Raw genomic sequence first — 14,417 nt, 5'->3', positions numbered from 1 at the left:
ACACACACACAGTAGTTATACACACAAGTGTTACACCGTATACCTGGAAACTGTTTTGAATTGTGGGGGAAAACATTCACATGCATCTTTTGAAGCTATACGCTGCGATTTTTGGCGCCGCCTACTGCTGGACTTCAGTTTTACAACAAAGCAGTCCGTCGCTTCGAGATGACGTAGCTATGCCGAGTCCAACTGTCCCAGTCTCCCCCTCTCCGAACCCCTCGCGGGTGAATATACACCAATGTAGTGTATAATAGAGCTGTTGAAACCTGCCAGGAAATATATATATATATATATAAATATAATATACGTCACCGCTGATCAATGTCCGTAGGGAGATTAAGGGCACGGCAGAGGGAACCTCTCCGCGTCATGACAGGTGGTGAAGCACCAGCAGCAAAATGATAATCAAGTGGATAAAAGTTCTCGCAAACCACATCGCTGGGTCACTAGCAATTTAACTTACATGCACACGTTAAAAGAATGAAATGAGGTGGGTCGTGACCACGTGACCACCCACACAGCTGCTGGCGGGCAATGGCTCCCCGAAAAGAGGTAGATGTTGTTAGTTTGCACATTTTTTATTATTGTTTTTGTTTACACAGCAATTATCGTATGAATATTTGATGCTACAGAAACGGCAAATAATATTTTTAGTGAGCATTTTAAAACCGCGCTGCGCGCATTGCTTGGAAAAGTGCCTCATTTCTGTGCTGTCATTTCCTTCTACGTCATTTTCGGTGTGCCACCAGCTGGGCCAGAGCGGGAAAAGAATCGGCATTCACGAAAAAGAAAAAGAAATTTTGAAAAATATAGCAAGATGTTAGATGAGCTGACAGGCTTAATCGGCATTTTGTCATCTCCTCTATTATTGGCTTGGGTGAAAATATATATTTTTAACAGAATAGTTAAGTTAATAGTTAATTTAAGTTAAGGGTACTGTCTATTTTTTACATAAATATTATTATGTTGGACCACAAAAATAAGTAAATGCCTGATTTTCATTACTAGTAGTAGCAGACTGTCAGGATCCACAACCCGGTCTCCTCCTCCATCACCCTCAGCACTGGTTCCCCCCAGGGCTGTGTGCAGAGCCCCCTCCTGTTCACACTAATGACCTATGACTGCTCAGCGAAATTCCCGAGCTGTCATATAGTCAAGTGTGCGCATGACACAGCAGTAGTGGGACGCATCACCAACAATGATGAGTCCGAGTACAGAGAGGAGGTAGACCATCTGGCGGACGGGCTCAAAGAGAACAATCTTTGCATCAATGTGAATAAGACCAAGGAGATGGTGGTGGACTTCAGGAAGGACAAACCTGGACCTCACCTGGAACCAAAACACACAACACTGGCACAGCAGCTGTGTGTGTGTGTGTGTGTTGCACTGCTCAGAAGATGGTGGGGGCAGCCTCCCCACCATTACCAGACTGAGGAGCAGCTTCTTTCCGGAAGCTGTTAGACTATTAAAATTCATCAGTGCTCTGTGGCACCGACACACACACACACAATGTATACCCTGGGTTACATTTTTTTGTTTGTTTGTTTTTTTGTAAGTTTTCCATGTTTTTTCCAACTGAAATTCAAAATCTTTATCACTAAAATGCTGAAAGTTACTGTGGGCAAAAGATCTCTAAGTCCCAATAAAACTCAATGTGAAACAAAGAGCATAAGCAATACAACAGTACTACATGTATTACAACCAGCCAATACAGTATAAATACACACAGACGAGATGAGTGGGAGGAACAAGCTGACTGGAGTAAAGAGGAGGCCCGAGTTGTTTGTCGCTGTACGACTCCTCCTACAGGCCCACTGTGGGAATGCGGTCGTCTGTGGACAAGAAAGGCCACTGCAGTGAGTCAAGGTTATTGGCCCAGTGCGTGGTTGGTTGCAGCTCAGGAAGGTGATGCTCAACCTTTCGGGCCAGTCAAACAGCTCGCTGCAGATGGGACTATCGTGTCGATTTGTGTGGCAACACAAATTCCTGACACTGTACCACAGTGAGGAGAATTCCTGCAGGGCGAGTCTTACTGTAGTGGAACAGATGTCTTTTGGCCAGCCCATCTGTCACAGTTTGTCGCCCGCTTTGCCTTTCTCCCAACAGCTGTACTGATGTTGGAGCATGACTGCTTCACTCTAACGTCTTTGCTTTTTTTTTTTTTGCTCTTTCCACTTAAAAGTTTCCTCTACATCCAGCTTTTTCAACAACACGAGCACTCAGAAGAGATTAGTGGCAATTTTGCATGTCCAGCAAATGACACTGTGTTGTGGAAGCATAGTGCCTTTTCTTACAGAACAGCGAGTCATTTGCAAAATCCATAGCTTTGTCCGAAATTCTGTTAAATGATGTCACAGCTGTCGTACAATAATGAAGTAGGCTGTTGCGGTGGGTTGAAAAAAATTCAAATCAATAAAAATAAAAAGGATTGCTGCATAGTGTTACTGTACATTTCTATAAAAATGCCCACAATCGAAGCTTTGTTGAAGTTATTTACATTTATAAGGAAACTTCACTCCATCCGTCTGCGAGGCATCTCGTCCTGCCATTTTTGTATTTCTTCTTCTTCTGAAGACGCAATGCATTATGGTTATATCACGACTCGCGGGTGACCATCAGTTGGCCGTTACTTTTTGCTATGCTTTGTGGGAAATTTTGAGTGCACTAAAAAGGGTGCTGAATTTGATCATGAAGCATTCGGACACCACTACAAAATGTCCTCACCACTATATAGTGGTTAGTAAGTGATTTTGGACACAGCACATGTGTATAAATACAATTGTCTTGTTTTTGGTGTAATTTAATTAGTAGTACATGTGGCATTACTTTGACTGTTTCGTCCTGGCTCTCCCAGTCCTTTATCTGATGTGTGCAGCAGCAGAGCCATCTGCCCCAAGTTTACATGGAATCATCATAGTGAGCATGACTAACATATGCAAATCTTCCATTGGGATTTAGGACAGAAGTGTGGCCCATGAATTTTGCTATGTGCAGCTGTGGCTGAGTGGTTAAGAACGCTGCATGTAAAATGTAAAAACATACAATATGACTATGAAAGACAATAAATCCAAGCACTTCTGTTTATCTATTTGGGCTGCTAACTAGCTAACTTTGTGTCTCTTGTGTGTTTGTCTTCAGTTTAGTACATTGTCACTACAAAGGAGAAAGAAAAGAAAATAATTCAAAATCAAGCACATGAGACAGTAAGAGACAAAACTCATTTTATTGGCCAATAATTTTAACATTTTGCTCATTTACCAAGTACATATTCAGAGGAGACATGAAAACAGCTCAGCTATGCTTTAGCAAAATTGCCAAACACATTCTAATATTGACAGGCAAAAGTAGAGTCTTATTAAATTGCTCTCTCCTCAGTGCTAAATTGTCCATTATAACTGTGAAACCATTAAGGTCAGCTGCAGTTCATTCCAGGAATTTTGTTTTATTTTCATTTATTATGCTTATTATAATCCCTCAAGGGTAAATTCAACTAAAACTTCTGTATGTTTGTGTTGCACAAGGATCAAAATGCTTCCATGTCCCATAACTGCTTCCAAGAGATCTTTCGCTTTGAAATAATCCACATTCAACTACAAAAAGGTGAAAAATTATCATTGACTCCAAAATGTTGTTGTATATATATATATCCATCCATCCATTTTCTGAGCCGCTTCTCCTCACTAGGGTCGCGGGCGTGCTGGAGCCTATCCCAGCTGTCATCGGGCAGGAGGCGGGGTACACCCTGAACTGGTTGCCAGCCAATCGCAGGGCACATACAAACAAACAACCATCCGCACTCACATTCACACCTACGGGCAATTTAGAGTGACCAATTAATGCATGTTTTTGGGATGTGGGAGGAAACCGGAGTGCCCGGAGAAAACCCTTGAGCCCTGCAGACACAGGGAGTCTTCTGATGACTGGGCTAACTGTTAATTTAAAGTCTGGGTGAGAAGTCAGGTTTTCTGGTCTCTGCTTTTGATGAGTTTCTTCAGACTGGCTGGTAATTCATTTAGCGTCCGTGTAAGATAAACCATCCCCGTGACCATCTGTCTCAGTGGGGGAGCGGAGACAGGGATGCAGCTCAGTCCGAGATTGGGGTCATGGTGCCATCTGGCGAAAGCATGTCCGTTATACAACTGTATCAAACATATTGTCTTTACAAATTATATTTTTTTTGACTGACATTTTAGAGTGGTATTCATTTAACAATATGCTTATTTTCTGTTTTTAGTCTGCAGTGGTGTAGAAATGCATTATATCACTGAGAGCTGTGCCCAAGGCATTGCGTAAATACTGTATGACGAACCGCATGATTACCACTGCAAAGCACGACCACAAAAAGAACAATTGTTAAAGTCTTAGTGTGTCTTACTTTTTTTAAATTTAGTTGTTCCCTCTTCTAACTTCTGCAGTTCCGCTACCTGGCAAAGAGTGTCCAGCTGAAATGCTGGAGTGTCAGCGTGGGGGCTGCGTCCACCAACGTCAGGTATGTGATGGCACTGATGACTGTGGCGACTGGACCGACGAGGAGAACTGAGTTCTTTATAAAAGAAATTGATCACAGTTTGGCACAATTATGTCAGAACACAAACTGAGCTTTCGCCATAACGCCTGAGGTAGCTCCATTTATCGAGTGAAACCATGCAAATTAGTGCAAATGAATAAATTAATACATTTATGTTAAATGATGCCCGCCACCCTAGTGAGGGTAAGCAGTACGGAAAATGGACGAATGGATGGATATTAAATGATATTCTTTGGGTAATTTACAGTTATCCAATATTATAATATGTTTATATTTGAGGATACAGTTTGCAAAGAAGAAAAAAAACCTGCACTATGATACTAAGTTATGTTTCATAATTACAGTAAAGCATGGACTTAACCGCTGACACTTAAACAACGTGCCTTATTAAAGATGATTTCCACGTTTGTGTTTAATTTTCCATCCATCCATCCATTTTCGACACTGCTTATCCTCACTAGGGTCACGGGCGTGCTGGAGCCTATCCCAGCTAACTGCGGGCAGGAGGCGGGGTACACCCTGAACTGGTTGCCAGCCAATCGCAGGGCACATAGAAACAACCATTTGCACTGACATTCACACCTACGGACAATTCAGTCTTCAATTAACCTATCGTGCATGCAGTGTTGCCACAGTTACCTTGAAAAGTTACTTTAATGATTACTTGAGCTTAAAATTAACTTAGTTACTTTACTGATTACTTGATTTCAAAAGTAACGAAGTTAGAAAAAGTAACTTTTTAGTTACTTTCAGCAGCTGTCAAGTGGCAGGAATATCACAGCATTAGCATTAAGCATTAGACACTGATACCCCAAAATGCTCCCTGGGTGCTTCAGCTCCACCCTGCTCCAGTGTGTTCCACTAACATGTGTATGTGTTCCCTGTAATGGGTTAAATGCAGAGAACAAATTTCAATGTTCAATGACAGTAATGGTTAAGATCATCGCCTGCCACCGTGGGGGACCTAGGTTCAAAACCCCGACTGGACCATCCGCCAACATCCCCCGGACTCACGGCTGTGGTGTCCTTGAGCAAGACACTGATACCCCGAAATGCTCCCCGGGCGCTTCAGCTGCCCCCTGCTCCAGTGTGTTCCACTAACATGTGTATGTGTTCACTGTGATGGGTTAAATGCAGAGAACAAATTTCGTGTGCATGCATGCATGTTCATGACAATAAAAAGATGATTCTTCTTCTTCTTCTTCTTTCTAGGCATGAAACCATACTGTTGCTCGCAAATACTCACTTCTTTCCTGAGTCTAGCCCCCACTACTCTTTCCCATAAATTCATTGTGTAGCGCATCAACTTGATTCCTCTATAGTTTCCACAGCTCTGCACATCACCCTTGTTCTTAAAAATGGCCACCAGCACACTTTTCCTCCATTCCTCAGGCATCTTCTCATGCGCTAGAATTATATTGAACAAGCTGGTCAAAAACTCCACAGCCACCTCTCCTAGATGCTTCCATACCTCCACAGGAAGGTCATCAGGACCAACTGCCTTTCCATTTTTCATCCTCTTTAATGCCTTTCTAACTTCCCCCTTACTAATCATTGCCACTTCCTGGTCCACCACACTTGCCTCTTCTACTGTCCCTTCTCTCTCATTTTCCTCATTCATCAACTCCTCGAAGTATTCTTTCCATCTATCAAGCACACTACTGGCACCAATCAACATATTTCCATCTCTATCCTTAATCACCCTAACCTGCTGCACATCCTTCCCATCTCTTTCCCTCTGTCTGGCCAACCTGTAGAGATCGTTTTCTCCTTCTTTAGTGTCCAAACAGGCGTACATGTCATCATTTGCCTTTTGTTTGGCCTTTTCCACCTCTACCTTTGCCCTATGTCGCAGCTCCATGTATTCCTTTCGCCTCTCCTCGGTCCTCTCTCGCAACTAAGTTCAGGGTGTACCCCGCCTCCTGCCCGATGACAGCTGGTATAGGCTCCAGCACGCCCGCGACCCTAGTGAGGAGAAGCGGCTCAGAAAATGGATGGATGGATGGATGATTTAGCGATTTCACGATGATTTATTGTGTGGCATTTGGTTTTACAAATGGTTCAAAGAGTTTCTTTGGCTCTCCAAGTGATAAAGGAATACGTGACCAGTAGATAGGCAAAGTCAAACAACAGGGGAAGAAACGTGCTCAGCTATGGGTGCCAAGCAAGCATTCCGGACTCTGTGCTGATCATTTTGAACCGACATATTTTGAGAAAGACTGAGCAGAAAGCATTGGATACACAAGTGTAGTTAGGCAGAGGCCGAAACAACGTATTTCTCCTACGGCCATCGGGATCTGAACCGCCAGCAAGAGAACAAAATCTCGCAGCCGCCATGGTGCTCGGTGAAGCGGCGCAGACAAGAGGTGAGGTTTTCCTTATATATACCTACGCCGCCTTCTTGCCAAGAAACCGGAAGAATACTGACCAAATATACATAATGCACGTACTGTACAATAAAATACTCTATCATATCATAACAAATAAATATAAGCGGTACAGAGATGGATGGATGGATGGATGGATGGATGGATGGACCAACCCACATGAATGGCCGACTGCTCATGCTCCGTCTGTTATGACTTTATGTTTCTATCGACAAGTGAGAATGCTGGAATTATGGATTTATGGGATGCACAAACATACCAATCTATATTTCTAATCGGCTCTGCAAGGAATTGTGTTGTCTCTTCTCCAGGCAGTGTCATCACATCTACCCAGTGTCCACTCGCTTTTCTATTGTACAGCTGCTACGACCAACACCGAGGAACCCAGGGTGGTCCGCCGGCCCCACGACAACCAGCCACCCGGAGGAGGCAAAAATGCATTATACAAAGGTAGAAGGGTTTTCCAGAATTTTTAGGTCAACTTTGCGGGAGCGTATTATACATGGGTGCACATTATACATGAGAAAATACAGTAAGTCAGCTTTTTTATGAAGTCATTTAAGTGAATAAAGCAAATAATGTTTCTTTAGGGCCCAATGCATGTGTTGTTGGTTTTTGGGCAGTTAAAAATTGAAATGGTGGCAGGTGTGTGTCGACACCCATATATTATTATTATTTATTATTTTATTTTATGCTCGTACTCTGATTAAAAAAAAAGTAATTACTAACAAGTTACTATTTACTTGGTTAGTTTTTTCATTGAGTTCTTTCTTCGTCTTACTCAAGTAAATATTTGGAGGACTATTTTTTACTTTTACTTGAGTCGTATTATTCTAAAGCAACAGTACTCTTACTTGAATACAATATTTGGCTACATTGCCCACCTCTGCAAATATGTAACTCCATCAACCTAATGCATTTTAATTTTAAAATTGGTTTAACTAACACACTCACTCTAAAAAAGCCTTGTTTCTTTCAAGAAGGGGATAATGGCATCCTGTCCCTAGCAACAGTCTGGTCTCAGCAATTCTCATCATTCAGATGAAATATATTCATTTAAACTAAGGATTGCTGTTGTCATGGTTGCATGGCGAGCGCGTGACCACATCTGCAGCCATTTGTGTCTGGCGACATGAAGGATGAAAGAGCGGTAATAGTCATGGGACACAAAAATTGTGCACCATTATTTTCACCGTCTTTGTTTCTTATGTTTTATTAATGTTGCACTATATTTGAATGGATCCCTCTGTGCTCATCTTCTTGCTGTGTGTGATGATTGCACATGGGCTGCTCTGTGGATGGATGCAGTACCGGAGATGGAGTGTCAAGGCCTGCAATCAGGCTGGACCTCTGCTGCACCAGAGGCGTGTGTGTCTGTGTGTGTGTTTTGATTTAGTCAGTTATTTCCTTACAGCTCAACAGGGCATTTACATTGACAACATTGACATTGATGTTCCGTGTTTTATTGCAAGAGAGCCACTCTACCCATCAGCCATCCCAAACCCAAAAACAAACTCAGTCAAACCTGGACCAAGAACCTTGTAACATCAGTGTGGCTTTACTGAGTTAGCGTACTGATTAGAAGGGTTAGCACTTTCCTGTGATCGTTGTGTCATTAGAGTAAAATCAATATTTAATATTTGTAAAAACAATATAACAAAATGTTTTAAACAAGATGAAGATATCCAGTCACATTTTATGATGCTTATGAAGTTGAGGTTTTATGTGTGAAACTCACTCTTCCCCATACAACTGTTTCACAGCCTTTATTGAGCCAAGTGCATATTTGACGTTGAAAATCTCACAAAAATTTATAGACCCTGAATAATTATGTTATTGTATAAAATTATAGCGCTCACAAATTTACTTTACTGTGAAATCTGGGCCTGATTACTTGAATGCAACGCTACCATTCTGTTGGATGACTGGCTACAGGAGGATACACAAGTACACAGATGAATTGTTATTCTGCAATCTAGTGGAAGAACATTTCATTTTGATTGTTGCATTTCAAGATTGTTTGAATATTTTTAGCTTGTCCTGACCAAGGACACTACTGTTAAAGAGATTTTTAATCTGAATGAGGTTGTTTTGGCTCAATTCAAGTAAAAAAAAAAAAAAAAAAACTCTGTCGTTGGCATAGAAACATGAACAAAGATACATTTGTAGTAAATACATATAAATTTGATTTTTAGTTGTCTCAAACAAGCACAAGCATAAAACAGTAAAAAACATACTCATAAAATAGCACACTGTGTGATAAAGTGCAAGTTTGAGAAGGGGATGAAGGAAGCAAAAGTTTGTCAAGTTCAACCCCCCATTGTATTCATTTCAAAATCAATAACGACATACATATTCCATTAATCCATACATTAAAGATGATTAAAACAATAAAATTTCATGTGAAATAAAATTACATTTCCCTGTTAGATTGTATATTCCCTCTTTGACCATAACATCAATTGGATATGGGTTGGTAACAAATTATTCCAGGTTGGGTAACAACAATTTTCAGAACAATTACCGGTAGGTGAAATTGGATAATTTCCTGTAACAACCTTGATCTTTCACGGTCTTTTATTTTTTTATTGCTATGGTGACAACAAGTTTAAAATGACTGATCAATTATGCTATTAGACTAACTCTGTGCAAGACATCAAAGATATATATATATATTTTGGGTGGTATATTATTTTATTATACCCAACCACGACAGCCATGAGCATAGTTATGTCACATCATCCTTTTTTTTTTTTTTTTTTACAAAATCAGCTTTTTTTTTTTTTTTTATCTTGCTCATGATATGTTCCACATTCTTTTCGCTTTTTCATGTTTTTCAGTGTTACGTGCAGTGTCTTGAGTATGTTACAGATGACATGAAGAACCGACAGGGCCAGGCCTTAACATTTGAGATATGCAGTGCGACTTAATTTATTACCTTCCTTTTTTGTTATTTCCTTCCTACCTCCTGATACTCATGAAAGTACATTATAATAAAACTGATACATGGATATTCCTCACATGTCACCCAGTTCTTCTCTTATGTAGTATATGCAGTGGATGTACAGTGTTTCTTTGGTCTTTCAGCTCACGGGAAATATCAGCATTCACTTGCCACAACAACTGTCATACAGATCTTATGAGATAATTATCGTGTTCTGACAAGGAGTAACATGTCTTTTACAGCCACCATTTATAGGTGGCTGTATCTGCTGCATAAATCAGTTAGAGGGTTGTCTTGCTCAATCACATCCATGCTTGTCATACTTGAGCACTGAGAACTTTGTCTTTCTAGTTCTTCAATAAGCCACAGCAATACCTTTGTGGCATGTACGTTTCCAATCCAATTTTTTTGTAAAGTGCATTTTAAAACAACCAAAGTTCACCAAAGTGTTGTATATCAGAAGATATCAAATATTAAAAAGCACAAATATAAAATACAGCAGCAGTAAAAAAGAAACAAAAAACAAATGCAGAATATAAAAACAGTTTCCAAAAATGCAACAAAACCACAAAATAAAACCACACACTGCCAACTCTCCTAAAGGGTCTGAGAATGCCAGGGAGAACAAATAGGGTTTTAAATGGGATTTAAATATAAGGAGAGCGGGAGCTTGTCTCGCCTGGAGGGGCAGCTCATTCTACATTTTGGGGGCTGCAGTAGCAAAGGCTCTGTCTCCACTGCATTTCAACCTTGCTCTTGGGACAACAAGGAGAGATCTGTCGGCAGACCTCAGAAACCGTGTTTAGAGATTATGCGTGTAAAAGGTAAGCGAGGTAGCCCATTCATCGCTTTCAAAGCAAACAATAAAATTCCAAAATCAACTGTAAAATGCATTGGGAGCAAGTGGAGTGACGCCAGCACAAGTGAAATGTGCTTGGCCCCTAAACGGCCCGGTGTTCTTGGCGTCATGGCCGACCTTCTGACTGGCCAGTCCGATCACCTCCTTTTTGGCATCTTGGACGTCCCCAATGGGCTCGATGTCGTACTTACTTTGAATCTTGATTTTTTTTTTTTTTTTTTGGTGGAAGGACTTTGTTAAGTTATTATTTAGATTCTTCCACATGCCTTGTTTGCCCTTTTGTTTTTGAAAATAAATACTTTATATTCATCTTGCACTCCTGCCTTCCCTCCCTACTACCCTGTGCTTGGGTCCTCCACTTTTGCCGCCACCACGCAAACCCGCATCCATGACAACGCTGGCCTTGCATTTGTTTGTGCACAACATATATGCATCTTTCCTGAGACTTCTCTTGTGACCATGCCCTAAGACTACCAACAGCAATAATACCATGGCAGATCACCGCGCTAGATGTTCTTTACCTTGGCTGGACTGTCGTTTCGAAGCAGAAGATTTACCTCGTCATCAGTCGACACTAATGTCTCCTTTCTTGCTCTTTTTGCATTCCTTACCATTGTTCATCATCCTGGCTTCTTAGTCTCTGTTTTTGGTGACTTCCTGTGGCAGTGTTACAGTGGCACTTCAGGCCTGGCATATACTATAGTGTGTTTCAGTATCTTTGTGCGGACACATGTTTTTTTTTCAACGATTCCGTGTGTGCAGAAAATTTTGCAAAACAAAAAAAAGAAATGGATATGGTCAGTTTACATGTGGTCATGGCCTAAGAGCACATGACTTACAGGGAACCGTCAGAGATAGCATTTTCAATTTGCAGCATTGTAGGTTTGTGGCCCTAAGTGAAATTTTTGGAGGGTGCTTAGTTGGCTGAGGTTAGACAAACACATTGGAAGAATCAAGGGTGCAGAATGTTGCATCTATTTATACCTACAGCAGTTTAAAAGAGAAAATTGTGGAGTATCAAGTTCAACAACATTATCTGTTACTGCTAAGGAACAAAGCCTGGAGCAAGAAGTTATGCACTGATCACTGTTTGTTATACTGTAGAATGGTGGACCTTTCGTCATTTCATCGTCCTGTGAGGCCACTGCTGTAGACACAAATTCTCTAGAAAGCATGGGAAAAAAGACGAGTTTTTAACCTGGATTTAAAAACATGCACATTTGGGGCTGACGTCACTTCTATTGGCAACCTATTCCATTTGTGTGCAGCATAATAGCTAAATGCTGCTCCACCATATTTGCTTTGGACTCTGTGCTCCACTATTTGACCTGAGTCTGTCGATCTCAGACCCCTTTATATGCTATTAGCATTTCATTCATGTATTTAGTACCTAAACCGTTTAGTGATTTATAGACCAGTAGCAGAACTTTAAAATCTAATCAAAAGCTGAATGGAGGCCAGTGTAAAGACTCTAGAATTGGAGTAATATGCTCTGACCTCTTTGTTCTGGTCGGAATCCGCGCATCAGCATTCTGAATGAGCTGCATCTGTTTAATGCTCTTTTTGGGGATTCCAGTCAGAAGATCATTACAATAGTCAAGTCTAATTGCGATAAAAGCATGGATGAGCTTCTCCTGGTCTGCTTGACACATGCAAGCCTTCACTCTGGATATGTTCTTCAGAAAGAAAGAGGGAGAAGTCGTGGGCATGCTGGAGGTTCTGGTGATGTAGTCAGAGACCGAAGCCACTCACCACATCAACAAAGGTGGAAGACAGATGGAGAGCCTGATGATAAGAGTCCCTCACCCACTGAGGTTCAACCCGAGACGCATCCAACCACCTCTCAATATGGGAAATCCATCAGCAGGTGAAATCTTTTCGCACTTTTGTGATGGTGCAGTTTTCAGACTCATATGTGAAAACACTAACAACAATGCAGCCAAAAACCTGGAGAAAGGGAGGAAGTTCACCTGGACTAAAATAAGTCCAGAGAGGAGAGAATTGTCGTGTGTGATAAAAACGCCTGTACATAGTTTACATTTTATGCACTGTTTTTGCACATTTAGAGACAAAGAATCAGAAATTTTATTGTAAATAGTTTTAAACTTTTAACACACAAAACCTGTTGTCCATGTTCAATTGCATTGTTTTCCCCACTAAAACTCTTAAGATCAAATTTCGGTTTTGTGTTTTTGCTCATATCAAACTGTTATTGGACTCTGACATGTAGTAAATTGTGAATTACTGCTAGATATTAAAAACTCCATGTTTTCTGAGATAAAGGGGCAAAAGCATTTATTCACAGGACATTTTCTGACCCTATTGTAGTCAAAATAAGCAAAAGGTCCAGATGGACATTTTGAGGCTTGGGTGTTAAAGTACTGCAACCTTGATAAAGACAAGCAGTAAACAAAATGGATGATTGGATAAAGATGTTCAACGAGTTCTGTATGAACAAGGAAGTAGTCATTTAACTGAAAAAACACACATGCATAGCACATCAGAAAAACTAACATCTAATTCTGAATATGAAACTTTCTCACACTTTTTGAGTCATCATTATTCTTTAATAGAGTCTCTCACAGTCTGAATTTTGTGTTGTTTTGTTCTTACATGCAGCTCAATCTTTTGTATTTGCTGATCATAGTCCAATTTTTGGATTAGCTGTTGACTTAGTTTCCACTGTCATGCTTGCCGGTACTTGATTTGATTACATTGACTGAGTTACAAGACTTGACTCATCTTAACAACTAATAGTCATCCACTAATTGCAGCAGGCACTACTCTATTTGGAAGTGGTTTTATTTTTCATGGGAGTTTATAGTCTCCTCAGCTAAGTTTGTGCATTGTACTGAATGATGAGTTTATTTTCATATGCCCAGTGGAAGTTTTTAATTCTATTAATTGCTGAAGCACTGAAAATTGAAATTTACTAGTCTGCTTGAGGCGGCACGGTGGACGACTGGTTAGAGCGTCAGCCTCACAGTTCTGAGGACCCGGGTTCAATCCCCGGCCCCGCCTGTGTGGAGTTTGCATCTTCTCCCCCGTGCCTGCGTGGGTTTTCTCCGGGCACTCCGGTTTCCTCCCACATCCCAAAAACATGCATTAATTGGAGACTCTAAATTTCCCATAGGTGTGAATGTGAGTGCGAATGGTTGTTTGTTTGTATGTGCCCTGCGATTGGCTGGCAACCAGTTCAGGGTGTACCCCGCCTCCTGCCCGATGACAGCTGGGATAGGCTCCAGCACGCCCGCGACCCTAGTGAGGAAAAGCGGATCAGAAAATGGATGGATGGATAGTTTGCTTGATTTGTATTTGTGTTGATATCATTCTATGAATCATAGCTCAATAAATTAAAATGTATTCCCAAATAATTCCCAAATTCTGTCTTATTCCTAATACAACCCCTAATACAACAATACAATGATTTAGCAAATAATCATTTAAACTTATAATTTTATGGCTGCAACACGTTCCACAAAAGCTGGGACAGGGTCAAGTTTACCACTGTGTTACATCACCTTTTCGAATTTTTGTAGGTGGAATTCTTTCCCATTCTTGCTTGATGTACAGCTTCAGCTGTTCAACAGTCCGGGGTCTCTGTTGCCGTGTTTCACGCTTCATAATGCGCCACACATTTTCAATGGGAGACAGGTCTGGACTGCAGACAGGGCAGTCTAGTACCTGCAGCACTCT

The 14,417-nt window shown here is 41.0% G+C and overlaps 1 long non-coding RNA gene across 1 annotated transcript; it reads right to left on the bottom strand.

Moving 5' to 3' along the window:
- Positions 1–13,274: 13,274 nt before the first annotated feature.
- Positions 13,275–14,351, bottom strand: LOC133490212 (uncharacterized). The gene is made up of 2 exons (XR_009792130.1): positions 14,243–14,351; positions 13,275–13,979 (listed from the first exon to the last, which is right to left on the bottom strand). It is a non-coding gene; the product is annotated as an uncharacterized LOC133490212 (long non-coding RNA).
- Positions 14,352–14,417: the final 66 nt, after the last annotated feature.

The sequence above is a fragment of the Phyllopteryx taeniolatus genome, chromosome 15 (genome assembly GCF_024500385.1).
Source record: "Phyllopteryx taeniolatus isolate TA_2022b chromosome 15, UOR_Ptae_1.2, whole genome shotgun sequence".
Lineage (NCBI taxonomy): Eukaryota > Metazoa > Chordata > Actinopteri > Syngnathiformes > Syngnathidae > Phyllopteryx > Phyllopteryx taeniolatus.
The sequence above is the reverse complement of the archived record's forward strand: the minus strand, read 5'-3'. Positions and strand labels throughout refer to the sequence as shown.